The 10,260-nt window shown below is 38.4% G+C and overlaps 1 long non-coding RNA gene across 1 annotated transcript in view; it reads right to left on the reverse strand.

Annotated features, from left to right (window-relative positions):
- The window catches only part of LOC130171869 (uncharacterized), a 38,495-nt gene extending 29,574 nt beyond the window's left edge, over positions 1-8,921 (reverse strand). Inside the window, exons 1-2 of the long non-coding RNA XR_008828211.1 lie at positions 8,810-8,921; positions 1,975-2,088 (exon numbers count right to left, since the gene is read on the reverse strand). This is a non-coding gene — a long non-coding RNA (uncharacterized LOC130171869). The remainder of the gene's footprint in view (positions 1-1,974; positions 2,089-8,809) is intronic.
- Between the last annotated feature and the right edge of the window lie 1,339 nt (positions 8,922-10,260).

Raw genomic sequence — 10,260 nt, forward strand, 5'->3', positions numbered from 1 at the left:
CTCCTGTGATGATCACAGTGTATGGTCGATAACCATTATCAAAAATAAGTAACAAGTACGTCAATGTAGTGAAGTCAAAAGTACAATATTTGTCTTCTAAGTGTAGTGGAGTAAAAGTCATGAGTTTCCACAAAAAATACTACTTAAGTTAAGATACTGGAAAAATATACTTAAGTACAGTTCTCAAGTAAATGTACTTTGTTACTGTCCACCCCTGCTTAACACTGATGTAAGGCAATTAAGTCAGTAATTTGTGGGCATCATTTATTCATTCAAAAGAACAAATTATTAATGTGATGGAATGGAATAATTAATTCAAGGCTACAAATTACTGATTTGTGAATACGAGCTATCGAACATTTTACCCCCCCCAATACCTGCCAGGCTTTGTAAGCTGGATACATCACAAACTAAAAAATTGTTTCATTAGAAAATACAAAGCACAGAGTAGCCAGTTACTTCTCTCATTGCTAAAACACCCAACAACAAAAAAATATTGAAAATGAAAGATTATGAAACATTATTATAGTGCGACTCTCAGCAGAAGGCTGAAGGGGTAGCTCCATTCATATATTCTTAATGGCCACATTCCTTGCAGCCAAAGACCAGGACTGACGGTCACCTTTTCCTCTTTTCTATTTGAGAAAGGTCTAGATAACTGATTTCAGGAAGTGTCATTTGTTCTACAGAAGGAGTAGGAAGAGTGATGTCCAAGGTGCAAAGCGTTGAAGGGATGATAAGTAGTGAAACTTGGGAGGGAAGGCGCCAAGTCAGATGTGGAAATAGGGTCAGAGTTCATTAACTATCTCCCCCTTCTAATGAAGCTTTTTCCGGCTGAGGGATTTTAGCAATTGCTGCAATAAGGTTAGTGAAGCATGAGGAGTCAGGAGCCCGGGAGCACAAAGCCAAAGTCACCCCTTACAAGAAGCAGACAGATTGGGTCAGTATCAATGTCAACCTTTAAGAAAGGGGCAGACAGAAACTATGAACATCTGATTGAATCAAACTCATTATTTCAAAACCCTTACTGCAGTGACAACCACGAGCTAATTAAACAGAAACCGTTGGGGGTGCAAAAGGGTTCTAATGCCTGTTTCTCTGACTGAAGAATTGGTGTCAAGAAAACACAACCACATATCACAATTAGAGCTCTTGGTGATTCACATGGCAGAAGAAAAAAAATATTCAGTGGATAATAAATGATCAGTGATGAAAGTTAAAGCTGTAGGAAACCATTAAGAGTAACTTAATGGCTCCTGAAAATCAGGTTTTTAGTGACCTCCAGTGGTTTAACTTCTCACCTTGTTGCAGTGATGTAAAAGTTTACTCTGGGGTGTGTCAGTACACTGTGACATCAGTTTCACAACAAACCAGATGGCAGTGAAACATTTTTTTTCAGATTGGTGTTCCATTACTATTTAAATCTTATATTTTCAATTAAAAAGGTATTTGTCTTGATGGCCAGGTTATCAAGCTCTAAAGAGGAGAGGTCATCTATATGTCAGTATTCACCAGGGAGAGTAATCTACTGTTATCACTTTCCTAAATTCTTTTATATTTAATTTGTGTTCCTTAAGCCAACAGAAAATTATAAACACTCAAAACATTCAACAGCTGCTCAGATTTCAGCTCAGACTTGGCACAAGCATAATGCAAAACACAAAAAATAAAGAAATAAATAACAGGTTTTCCCACATAAACAGTGAATTGGCAGTTATATTATATTGTCTTTTTATTAACTAAACAAGATCCTGAATATGTTGCTTTTATAACTGAAGCACAGGATGGACTTGTAACAGTAAATGCTCAGCATCACTAAATCTTATACATATTAACAATACCTTTTTCTTCACACACACACATATACACCACTTGGTGCTGAATATGTATAGTGTACATAAAGCTGGCCCTGAGTGTGACATGCACCCACGTTCTGTCAGCTACCAAACTAAATACTTCAGTGGACCAACTTACTTTGGTTTCTTGTTATGCTCAAGTCCTCAGCTCCTCTGGTTCTATATGGGCCAATACTGCGTTGCATCTCTCGTGTTACCTGCACCGTAGCACAATCCCACCATGTCCCTGCAACTAGAATCATGTGCATTTGTTATTCTGTAATTTTGTAACTCATTGGTATTATTCACATTCACCTTGATTATATTAGCATATAAAAGAAACACTCTTACCATGGTGGCACCTGACTGAACAGACTGAACAATTGTGTTTTTTTTAATGAAGAGGGTTTTTGCATCATTTGATACACTTTGTCTCACTAGGAAAATAACATTAGTTTAGACCTGGTTTCCTATAGTTCTACGAAACAATTGACAAGGACAAGCTAGGACATTATGGCTGCCTGGTCAAGTATGAACTTTTGGTGACTTTGCTCAGCGTCAGGGATTAATGCCACCCCCACTGAGCTGAGTAAGTGCCCCTTTACCCAGAGAGGAGAGAGATAGGAGTGAGAGCAGTAACCTAAATACTGCTTGTTTTGCAACTCTATGTGAACCCAAAATCCCTGCAAGAGAAGTACGGGAAGAAAGGAGAAAAACAAAATGGAAAGAAACAGAATAATGTCTCCTCTCTCTTTGCCCCGATAGGAGTCCTGCCTCCAAGTGGTACTACGTCTGGTTGTATGTATGTTGATTTACGGAGCAGTGGCAGAGATCCATTAGCAATGAAACAACATACCCTCTATCCAGGAAGTGATTTATGTATTCAATAAGCCTCTCTGGCTTTCATTCCCTCCTTCTCCTCATTTCACTTCCTTATTCTTGACAGCAGCAGTAAGAAAGGCCAGAGCCTGGAAAGTAGAATCAACCAAAGAAGGTGTCGTAAGTAGGTGAGAATACAACTGCACCACGAACCTGCTGTAATGGCAGTTTGCTTTGGCTGCTTTACCCCTGTATCACACTGTATCTCTGTAAAAAGCTCCAATAAAGTTGTTCAGCTATAACTTAATTTAATTTAAAAGGCTATAAGGCAGCAATGCTTCAAAGTAACAGATTTTAACTCAAAACAGAAGACATCAGGAAAAGGAAGGGGCAACATCGATAGCTGAGGCAACAACAAAGAATTTATGGATCTCGTCAGATTGCTCTGGGCTGCATGACGTGTTGTTAAAAGGTTCTAAACTATAAATATTTAGGGTTCTTTAATGTCTGTAATCGCTCATTTGGTCTGGACCAAGGAAAAAAATTATGCAGTGATACGGTTATTAAAAAAAACAAACCAAATCATGCTGTAAAGCATGAATTGATAGGTACTGACCAATAACTCATTCCTTTGGTGATGTCATCCTGCACCAAATCAAATTCAGGTGACGGACATTAAGTCACACAGCACTTCACTGAACCTGAACTGATGTGTTTATTTCTACTCTGGTGTCACAAAGAGCTCACCAAGTAATAACTTGGTTGTATTATGAGCATTATTAGCCTGAGACTGCAACTTCACTTCATGTAATGAATAATGATGCGTCAGGTGAAAGAGACGCATCTTTTACCGTAACATTACAGAAGAATAGTAACTGTGTGGCGCTCCACTTTTTAATGAGAAACTGCCAAAATAAGGGCAGTAGGGAAGAAACGCAATATATATATGTTGCATCTCATTTCATTTGCTAATATAGCAAGAAAAATTCTAGCAGTGACATGCAAAAGTGCATACAAGATACCATGGTTACTAAATGATTTGTATGAATAAATAGGTTGCTTAGACAGATTGTTATGAGATCATTTTCTTGACACTTTACGGCCAAATTATGAATTCATGAAAAAAATGACATGTCTATCAGAAAATTCTGTGGTAGGTCCGTAATTGGGTTGCCCCAGGGTTCGATTTACAGCCTCCACACCAGACTAAACGCACTGAACCAAACCAGTAAAAGCACCAGAGTTCATTTGAACTGAACCAAACAAGTTAGTTGTGAAAGCACCTTTACAATAAAATGGAGCTAATACAGCAGAGAATCTTGCCATTTGTCCATTTTATTTGTTATAATGTGAGAAAGTTAGTGCTTCCTCACCATGTAAAAACAGTGTATTTACTCTAGTATTGTATTGTATTACAGTATTGTTCAGGCTGCAACAGAAATAGGATTGATAAAACTAAAATTGGCACCATGACAGTGCCAGCCGGGGAACTGCACAGAAAGCTGCAGATGAGGGTAAAGGACAAGAGGAGGGGCCCTTGAAGGAGAACTGGATAAGGAAGGAGGGAGTACATAAGAAGTGGCGTGTGAGGACCGCACAGCCAAATCCTGCTGAGCAAACAGCTGGGTAGGGAAACTTACGGCAGTCTTTAACATACAGTATCACTGAGCAATTAATCTACAGAGGGAATGTATGGGAAGGACACCAGAGAGAGGGAGACAGAGCTGGCAGATGGGGTCAGGAAAGTAAGAAATCAGCAGAAAATGTTTGAGGAAGAAAGAAAGCTGCTTACAGTAACACCCATTAATTTCCCCAAAGACAGGTGTTGGGGATATTAATCCAAATAAGAGAGCTAAGCTTTTCTGCTTCTGCTCCAGCCAAAGCTGTGCATATCCCAACCAGCCAAAGCCTTCCAGATGCTTTCAATTAGAACCAAGACAGAGTTGTAATTTAATGGCCAAGTTACAAGGGAGGAACCCAGCCTACTATTCACCACAAAATAGCCTCCAACCAAGTTCTACATTTAAATCCAAAATTTAACCTCACTGGTCTATGATCTATAGATCTGTGCCTAATCTTAACTATAAATAGGGACACTAATTATGGCCATTAATTTTCAAAAGATGTATATTTTCTTATTTGTTATTGGTTGCAGTCAGGCCAAACAGTTCAAACCTCAAAGGAGAGAGAAGTCAAAAAAAGAGAAGTTACATGATGGAGAATAGTACAGACCACTGGGTTCTGAGTTAGAGGATCATTACATTACAGCTTCACCAGCGGGAGCTTTATAATACATCCAAGCCTGTACACTACAGCTGTCTGCTGAGCCAAACCAGACACTTCACGTCCTCATCCCACAGTCAAAAAGGGACAATCAAGCTCAACGGATTTTATAGATTTTGCATTAAGGAAGAATTATAAGTTCAGTGGCTTTGCCTTATCAGCTCTTTAAAAGAACAAGAGCAGACTGAAGCAGTACTGGGTTAGTTCGTTTTTTTTGTCTGCCAAGGTTAAGCGTAACAGTGCTTTTAAGTGCATTAGTATGTATGTGTAAACACCTTTATGTACTTAATAGCTAATCAGCTCCCTCCCACTGTGCTTAAGGTACAGTGAGCTCAAAATCTGACTTCCTGTCAGTCTTTTCTCTTTGACTGGACACATACTGTATCATAGTTGTCACAGCCACTTTTCCAGCACACCTGCTGTTAGTTAAAAACAATTCATACACATGAAAGTGTATAACTGACACTCTCTATTGTCAGGACTCATTTGGACTGACTTATTGTGATATGTACTGGAGGACACACACACAATGGAGTGGCCAGGAAATACAAATGTACTTGCACAAGGGAGAAGGGAGAAAGTACATTTGTACTATTTAAGATGTCTAAGTCACACAGTAACCATACCCGTTTCCCTTAAACACTAAAAACTGCATAGCACAAACTATTTATGTACTGCTAAACTTACTCTCTTAAACAATGTTCCAGTATTTTCATGGAGCGCAATGAGGTATTGTTGATAGGTGGCACATCTGAATGCAATAGAATCAGGGTCAGAAATTAATCAGGCTTTAAGTATCTTTTTTTTTTTTTTTTTTTACAGCTAGTGGTATCAAGTAATGCAGATAGTTTTGGCTTTTAGGTCCATCCACTGAGGAGAATTGCCACGGGATATACATTGTTAAATGGAACTTCAGATGTGGTGTTAAAAGAATTAGCATTAGCAGAAGTTGAAAAAAGTGAAAACTATACTGAGCAACCTAGACCAACAATATTGAATATAATAGTCTACTGTCCCGACGCTTGTCCTAAACCAGTAAAACAGACGGACACGTAGTGATGTAATCAAACAAAACAAACAGGTGGGTTAAAAAATGTGAAAGGAAAAAATTATTTCATAATGGAAAAAAAGCTGTTGTGGCCAGATGAACGACCAATTTATGAACCAATCAAAAAATACTGTCTTGAGTTCAGTAGGTCTTCTGTATGCAGGAAATTTAGGCAATATATTCTTTTTTTTTGGCTTAATCAGAGCATAAATACCTAGAATAATACCGAGTAAGATACATTTTATCAGTATATGTTTGTTAGCATTTGCTGAGGAGAAAGTCTCCAACTGACTGTCTTTCTTCAGCAGAAAGGTGTTACTGAGGTTTTGCTACATCTGCTTGGTTAAGTATCTTGAACAGCCTCTAGTGTCTTCAAACAGCCAGTACAACTAATATGTGAAGAGAGAGAAAAGCAAAGCAAGAGGAAGACTGAGAGGGGCATGCAGTTATCTTACTGTTGTGCTGTAATGCTAGCACTAGGTTTCTGCACAAAGTTTTGCACTTAGAGTAACCAGGTCATAGCAGTGGTCTGATCATTTTTTGAGGAGGTGGACAACTTTTGTGGACTGGAATTTTCTGCAATACACCAACCAGAGTAGGTTGAGAAATAATCAATAGAATTACTTGAAATAGCAGGCTAAACCACACAGGACTGCGGTTATGAAAACCCTAAAGGTTTGAATATTTAGAGCACAACTGCACTGACACATAAAAAGTTGCAAAGCTCTAGTGTATGCGCATGATTCATTTGAACTAGAGCATGTGTTGCAGAGGCACGACAGGCAATAAGATCATTTAAATGTTCTATTCCACTGTGTTGTTCAGAGGCGCCTCAGTCAATGAGACTCAGTCAGTCTGGTTTTGAGTCTGACTTTCAATCCACCACCCACTGAGTTCACATATTAAAATTACACCACTGGGAAGGAGTTCACTCAGTGGAAAACAATGTCATTTCCATCTATATCAAATGATATGGATGGAACAAGAAAATGTTATCTTCTGGGATATGCACTGTCATTAGATCATTTAACGGTGATGCGATTTATCATTTGTCTCATTTGTCTCATCAAGACCTTCTGACTCATACTAATACCAGAGAATCTGCGGTTATGCTTCATTTGGCAAATCCTGTCTGATTTCCCAGGCTTCCCTGCAGCGCCTCGGTCTGAATCCAGTCTGAGAGTGATGCGAAAGTGCAAGCATACTCCTGAGTATCAGAGGATGAAAACGAAACTTTTAGTTTCACAGATGATTTGTTCAATCAGTTACTTTCAACTCTCTTTCCTCCTTTGACCTGGCTTTGCACTGACCATTGTGGTAAAAATTTAATAAGTGTATTGATGTCGGCTCAGAAAGCGATGTTATAATTACTTTAAGTAGCCCATCCTTTATTAGAGATAATAGAGATCATCATGCATAATTTCTGTTGACAGACAAAAATATAAGATGTATACAGTTTTGGCATTTTCAATAAAACCTCTCCTTATTCTTATGTGAAGATTAATACATTAAGTTTACATAAAGCTTATAATATACTATACATTTGGACAAATGGATACTGTGTGTGCCACAGACAATGCTAAACTCATGGTACATTTTGTGCATTTAGAGCTCATGACAGATGCAATAACAGGTTTGAGTCGCTTGATGTTGTGTCAGTGTTACAGCAGTACTGTTATTATTGCTCATTATTACTTCCATTGCCCCTTCCAATTTGACATGTAGTAGCCTATTAATAATGTCATGAATTACTTTCAATAATAATTAACTGATCTCTTTGAGTGGAAGATTGATTGTAAACAGTAAGGCAGTAAGACAAAAAGAAAAAAAACATTAACCCCTGTTAATAGACTATATCATTGTCTATACATTAGCCCCATGATTGAACAGGCTTAACTCCTGACCAGGTGATCTTTATTGTCTACCACAGATGAACAGGAGGTGGCAATATTTTTGTGTACTATTCCTGGAACGCCCTTAAAAACAAATAAACTTGCAATAGCTGAGTCAACAGCGCTCCAACAGAGTGTCAAAACCTGAACATTACAAGTTTCAAAAAGGTGGGATTTATTTCATGGCTACTGCAATAAACTACATCATCCATATTCGCAAGTGTTCCTGGTATTTTATTGTCCTCATGTTATATTTCATGCAGCAATGTATCTCCTAGTAGCAGGCTCACTCTCCAGAAGAAAATCAAATGAGCCATGTTTTGACTTGGCAAATGTGCAATTTCAAAAAGGACATGCCTCTCTTCCTGAGAGAGGGCATTTGTTTGTAAAGCTTAAGACTGAACCCTGGTGGGAAAACGATGAACTACAGACACACACACACACACACACACACACACACACACACACACACACACACACACCACACACACACACACACACACACACACACACACACACAACACACACACACACACACACACACACACACACACACACACACACACACACACTAGGCTGCTGGTTAGTTTTGTTAAAGTTTAGAAAAATAAGTGTGAATGACTGCGCTTTTACTATTTTGTGTATGCTGGTATTCAGAATAGGGATCTATTAAAATGTCAAGCAAACATTTTGAAACATCTGGTAATTACAATAATATAATAATAATAATATAATTTGGAGGTGACATTTTCAAATGTTTCTGAAATTTAGCTAAGTGTGAAAATGACTGTGTGAAATTAATTTAATGCAACCACTTTAGAAAAATATGCAGTACATACATTTTCTTATTTACTATTTTAAACTATTAAAACCATTTAAAACCATTGCTTTCAGGTGATTTTACACCAAAACTGGTAAAATGTTTCACCTACCTCTGAGGACTTACAAAAGATGACCCAGTGAAGACCACGGCAGCAGCATGCTCAAGTTAGCAGCAGGTTTTACTAGCAGACCAAATGCAAAATGACAACTGGCTTGCCATCATATGGGTCTGTAACACGAATGAATTGAGACACATTCAATGAAGAGGGCACAACATAATTGCCATAACTGGCTATTTATTAAAATAGTTCCTAAAATTCTGAAAATGGGAAGAAAGGAGAGAGGGACAGTCATACCATGGCTGGAAAGCCAACCACCCACTGATGAAGGTATTCTACCTGTGAGGAGGCCACCATCAGCCACAGCATTAGAAACAGAGACAGGATTACAACCCTAAACTATATAAAACCAATTCTACAAAAAAACATAAGAAAACAGTAAGATAAATAACTAAAAAACAAAATTAATAATAATAACTTAAATTCCTAATACTAAAATAATACTAAATAAATTGCAGTCTGCAATTGCTCTGCCTGTAAATAAACATTGTACTGATACAAATTTGCTGTGAGGTAACATTGATAATTAGCAGTGCTCAATGAATACATTACATACCTTTGCACCAGCTAACAGTCATCCATTTCTCAAGTGTACAAAACTGTATCAGCAACATGGAGAGCTCACATAAAGCACCAAAGTCTGTGTGGGGGCAGCCTGCAGTCTCTACAGCTGCTGGCCAGGAGCCCACTTATTAGTTTGTTCCTCTCACCTGATTAGCTATTGCCTCTGCATGATTTTTAGTGCCCCTGTGCTACAGTTCACTGTGGCTCAGCGGTCAAATGAACAGTATGTTGGGGTACAAAGTAAACAGTATTATCTTCTCAAGTCAAAATGATAGAACAGGGCTAATTTACACTGATACCTGCCAGTAGGTAAGGAACTATCAGTCACATGAGGATGGTATCTGGAGTCATCATTCTGCATGTCTTGTCCAGCTGTTTTAATGGGTGTTGAGATTGCTACATGAATTCCTAATGATACCTTCTGTGCTTGTGCCACAGGTGACACTTTTATTTGGGGGTCTGACTTGTTCTACACAAAAAAACACTAAATTCATACTAAGATTATGTTTGGTATATGCTTTTGTGCTATGCAGCTAAATCCCTTGTCAAATCAGATGTCCCTAAGGAGAACACACATTGCTTTTTCTTGCTTGAATTGACACATGCTGCAGGCAAACTGGAGCAGTTTGTATTTGAACGCGGATGATCTCACTTTCCATGAGCATCTGAATACAAAACTGAATTTAACAACAATGCCACATTTAAGCAAGAATAACAACAACTGAAGACACACACATCAGCAACAGAACTCACCTGAACTGCAATGACCCAGTTAAAGTTAGCTAGCTCCATACAGTTTATGCACTGGCACTCAGCACTGGGCACCAGGACTGTCTGCAAGGTTCAAAATAGGATCAGTCAGAGAAGGACCATCGGCA

The sequence above is a fragment of the Seriola aureovittata genome, chromosome 1 (assembly GCF_021018895.1).
Source record: "Seriola aureovittata isolate HTS-2021-v1 ecotype China chromosome 1, ASM2101889v1, whole genome shotgun sequence".
NCBI lineage: Eukaryota > Metazoa > Chordata > Actinopteri > Carangiformes > Carangidae > Seriola > Seriola aureovittata.